The sequence below is a fragment of the Amblyomma americanum genome, chromosome 2, assembly GCF_052857255.1.
Source record: "Amblyomma americanum isolate KBUSLIRL-KWMA chromosome 2, ASM5285725v1, whole genome shotgun sequence".
Lineage (NCBI taxonomy): Eukaryota > Metazoa > Arthropoda > Arachnida > Ixodida > Ixodidae > Amblyomma > Amblyomma americanum.
The window spans coordinates 2,592,825-2,598,329 of NC_135498.1; the positions used below are offsets into that span (position 1 = coordinate 2,592,825).

At 42.8% G+C, this 5,505-nt stretch overlaps 1 pseudogene; it reads left to right on the forward strand.

The window, feature by feature from the left end:
* The first annotated feature begins 1,185 nt into the window (after positions 1-1,185).
* LOC144122326 (U2 spliceosomal RNA) lies at positions 1,186-1,359 on the forward strand (annotated as a pseudogene).
* The last annotated feature ends 4,146 nt before the right edge of the window (positions 1,360-5,505 follow it).

Below are 5,505 nucleotides of genomic sequence, written 5' to 3' on the forward strand. Positions count from 1 at the left end.
TGGGCTGACTTGCACCCGAAATGGACTGAATCACTCGGCGGCGGCGAAGCGACAAGCGTGCTCGGCGGTCGTCGAACAGAATGCCGGCCGCTGTCGGCCGTGCTCAATTTAAAGCTGATAGCGAACTTTCGAGATAAAGAGCGCAAAGTTACTAGAACATTCCGGAACAACGTAGAATCAGCTCTGCCTGGCTGCGATCAATCGAAATAAATCTAGTCGCGTCTTGCGTAGCAAACAAAGCGATAAAGTGATGTGGCGGCGCATTTGAAAAACGAACACACTGCAAATATTCGCGGCAATATATATATAGCAGACAAGATTAAGGAAATGAGGGACTCGTTTTTGACAAACATATGAAAGGAGCCAACCGTCACCGAAACCAAGGTGACCAAGTATAAGATACAATACACTGAAGCTAAGCGCATATATATGTGTAACAGCACTGAAAACATCGCTCCATCTCCCGCCTCTGGTCATGCGCAGAAAATTCAGCCGCTTATCTTTTTTCCACACTCTTTACCACAGCAACACACCATTTGCAAGTTCACATCTTCTCCCGGCACCGCACACATCGGCTCGTGTAGACCATATCAAGAAGACTAAACCCATTTTCGCTCGGACAGAACGATACAAGTACTCACCTTTGGTCCTGGCTATTGAAGAGTGGAATTCGCTTCCGTCTAGCATTGCGAATATCACTGGAACATCATCATTTCAAACAGCTCTTTGGTCATACTTAGAAAATTCCAATGTAGAATAATGTGCGTTTCTAGTTTTTTTTTTTCGTTTGCTTCAGTGTGTGCGTGTCGGCCCAAACGTTCCTCGAAATGTTAGATACCATCCTTTGTAACTTCTGAAGGTGTAATTTTTGTTATTTTGATTTGTGGGATTTGTTACATGTGCATTTTTCCAAGCACCTGTTCATAGCCACTTTTTCCTATTAACTTGTACCCTACTTCTTAACTTGTTTATTTCTGTGTTCAGCCGTTTATGTTTTGTGTTGTATATTTAAGTTTTCCTTGATGAATCCCCCCCTATGTAATGCCCGCATTGGGCCTTTAGGGCATTGAAATAAATAAATAAATAAATATATATATATATATATATATATATATATATATATATATATATATATATATATATATATATATATATATATATATATATATATATATATATATATATATATATGCGCTTAGGTTCAGTGTATTGTATCTGATACCTGGTTTAATATCTGTTGCGGGTCCTTGGACCTAAGATATTAAACCTATTTTTGGAATATGGCGGAGTGCTTGACTTGAAGCATTCTGGCACGGGTCGGCCCGGTATTGCACTGTCTCCGGGATCGGTCCGGGGCGTATCAGCGCGCGCCTTTTCTTTCTATCTTTGCTCTCCTATCCTTTAGCTCTCCTACTTTCAGCACGCGGCCGCGAGCGTGGCTCGCTCGGCTTGAGCCAGTAGGCAGGCCTGTGCGCTTTCCTTTTCTTTCTTCCTATCAGAAACAGCAGCAGCAGCAGTCAGTGTATTGTAGTCGTTACGGAGTGCGCGAAAGAGACGCGACGACGGCAGAACGAAGCGAGGAAGAGAAAAAGCGCTCAAGAGACGCCAGAAGAACGCGCCGCACGTCTTGAGAAGCGTCGTAACGAAGATGCGGCTAGAGGAAGTCGTGCCACGTCCCGGAGTGACTCTTCAACTGCGGAAGAGACCGGGTGAGTTCTCGAGAGCGTCGGAATGAGACGCTGCGTAGACGACGTGCCGAGGAAACGAAGCTTTCGCAATTCAACAAGCGTTAACCAGAGCTTAACCACAGCCAATTTTTTTTTGTCACGTGTACTGCTCTCACGCGGCATTTCGGCTTATTTTGTACAGTACCCACCTCACGTGGGTGTTGGTTCTTCTCTTGTGGCAGCTCAGCAACCAGTAACGCCCTTCGCCTTACGGTGGGACCGCGTTAAAAGCCGGCAAGCAACAACACAAAAAAGTCATCACAGATGACACTTCATTCAAATAAACATCATTCTCGCCAGATCACGTACACAGGCGACTTGTCTGCGCATCAGTTTGTATCACGACGGCAGCGATTGCACTTTGGTGGACTCACTTGCTTTAGTATACTTTGCGTACCTCGCCAGTTGTCGTACTTTTTATCCCTTCCCATGTTATTTCGACTTTTTTATCTTGGTATATTACCTGTAGAAAATCAATTAACTCATGACCGATAACTTCGTCTATTAGTATGTTCCACAGGATTTCCCTGTTCACGTTGTATGCACCGCTTATCTCTAGGAAGGCTAAATAGAGAGAGCCACCTGCTTTACAGAGCAGGCGGCTCACATTTTATGACGAAGGCACACCAGGACAAAATTATTAGCGAAGCAACGTTTGACGTTGCGAAAATTGCGAAACGAACCCGGCTAGTGCACACATTCGCCTTTTGCCTAACTATCCAAATAATCTGTCATTTTTTAAACAAATATAAAAATAATTCACTTATGGAAATATTGTAATAAGTTTAGCCTGATATCACCTAATGAGTTTGGTTTCCGTACAAGATTCTCTTCTTACATTCTTCTGGCAGTTACACTCACACCATCAAATCATCTGTTGATATTTATTACTATTCTGGAGCTAGGTTTTTTTATTTCACGGAAACCGTGGACACCACTGAGCGCAGTATCTTATTTCATAAATTCGTAACCTATGGCAAAGCTACCGCTGAGAGTTTGAGTTTCAGATAATAAAAAGCAGTAAATACATGCCTAATTCTTTTCTTAAATGCAGTTTTAACACAAGAAGGTCAGTTTTCTTGAGATTAATGCCGTAGGTTCTTGTCTATTCTTGACCTGCGGGACAGCTTGCAATGCTCCATTGTTTGCCATACGATTTTCCTCAGTTCTTCCTTGCGACCGCGTATATTTAGCAAACTGTCCAACGAATTTAACAGATTTAAAACCTCATTTCTCCGTTACAGAGCTCTAAACCTCCACTCCGGCTTCCCGAATGCGTCTTATGTATTTTGAATGGATGATGTATTTTATTAAGTCTCTCAAGGTTACATCAGCAACAAAGGAGCGAGGACGCAAGGCAAGAAGCTGCGTTGTTGCACCTTGAGAGCCAACCCGCGCCTTCTGCCGGAGTGTATAGCCCAGCAGCTGATCACAACAACAGTGGAACAGCGCACTCACAAGCACAAAAGAAATACAACCACGAAGTATCTACATATGACATTTGCATGAAGTTACGCCTCTATTATCACTGGACGTTATTTGATAAAAATTGCTCAACATTTCTACGTACAGGAAACTCATTTACAATCAACCGAGATACAATGCAAGTAAAATGAAGGTACACAAAGCTATATATATGTATATATGTTTTAATCACGAACTATGTACATTCAGACATGAGAATAAGGGTGACTAATTTATGCCGTGGAGTCTCTTTAGGTATGATGTTTGTCTTTTGCAGAATATTGAGGTAATGTGATAAACTATACGTCAGTGACTGCTTAACGTATGTGGTGCGACAGAAAGGTACACACCATGACATTTTGTTCCGTGTATTGTAGGATGGAATCGAACAAGTCAGGTTGAGACTTGATAAAAGGAACTCATTCTTTGTGGAAACAGCGTTTTTACACATAGATATTAACTTGAATGGGAATAACTCTGAGGTTGTCATGATATTAGACCTTGCAAAGTAGGGACCCGTTTGAGTACATCACGGTACATTAGATATTAATCTGATTTCTCGTTTTTGAGCAATTAGAATTTTCATTTGGTTTTGCTTGGTGGTTGTCCCCCATACCATGAGACAATAAGTTGTATGTGGCAATATAAATGCATTGTAAATTAATATTTTCACTTTAAAGAGAAGTGTGTGCCTCTGGCGACATAGGATGCCATTAATCCTGTTTATTTTAGCGCACATGCTCTCAATATGTTTATCCCAATTAAGAGACTCGCTCAAAACAACACCAAGACATTTCTTAGCTGGCACGACCTCAATTTTTTTGTTTGATAACCAAAGGTCGAGATTTTCACGCACCATTTTGTTTTTAGCTTGGAATATTATTGCTTTTGTCTTGGTATTGTTTACTTTTAGGAAATTTTTAAAGGACCATTGACGCGGGAATTCTAAGGACTGATTGCCAAGTGATAGTAGGTCAGTTTCTATATTACCTGAGGGAAGCATTGTGAGGTCTGCATACGCTATTATGTGTACAGGAATAGAAGCAGAAAATATATCATTAATGTAGATATTAAATAACAGCGGCCCCAGAATGCTGCCTGGGGGTGCACCAGTGAGGCTAGGCTCTGAGTTTGATATAGCGTGATTAAGTGAGACTATTTCTTTACGATGTTTCAAATATAATTGAATTAAAGATAAGCTCGTTCCTCTAATTCCATAGTAATTGAGTTTATGTACCAGTAAATCATGATTAAGCAGGTAAAATGCTTTTGAAAAATCAACAAATATTCCGAGTGCAAGGAGCTTATGTATGGTCTTCAGTATGCGTACCATCCTGCCAGTATCTCTCAAGAGGGAAGTATACAACAGCTGTATGTTGGCAGGGCCCACCTGTGGGGAGAAACTTGGAGGCTAACGAATGTGCGTGAACGCAAAGCGATTACAATGCTGCGTACAAGGGGAAGAAATGATAGGTACGGCGTCACGTTACAAGAAAAGAGCACGGTTGGCCACGGAACACATGCGAGGTAATTTTATCCTAATTGAGGGACATATGTGATGCAAAGGCCAGACTACCGCTGTCGCTCAGCCCAACCGAGTGTATTCCTAGAAAAGATAAGTATATGAAGGGGCGACAGAAAAGCATGTGGATGGATTGCATTAAGAAGCTTTCGGGAATGATGTTTGTATTAACTACGATTGTCCTTAAAAATAACGGGGCATCGCTTATGTGAACAGGAAAATTGGTCCCCCATACCCCCGAAGTTTCTACCTACCAAGCAACGTCACAAGCCTCCACCCACCTCCACAACCAAAAGCCTCAGCCGACCTGAAAGGGATGATCGGCGAGACACATGTGAAAGCGTACTGCGTTAGCATTGAAAACTAAACATCTTGACAGATTTGCCTGTCTGGCTGGGTTTGAAGACTTGGAATAAACTGCACATCTCCAACCAAAAAACTTTAATTTTTAACCCAACGTTTCGAAGCCGACTCGGCTCCTTCATCAGGGGTGACTGAGGGCAAGCGTCTTTATGTATGGATGGGAGGAGGGGCTCACAGAAACGAAAGCGGTGATGGGAAAGGCATGGGGGAGGGGGAGGAAGGGCGGGGGTAAGGCTGTTAGTCACGTTGTCGCACTGTGGGGAAGCGCTCAATGGCGACTTTTTTTTGCGTTATGCGTTAGCACTACTATGAGCAGGACCAACTGTTAAGTGAAATGTTCACCCGGCGTCAGGAACAGCCCGGCGTCAGGAACAGCCCTGAGCCAAGGCAGTGAGTTGTGGTGCTATGCGGTGCGGTCTGCAGGGGAGG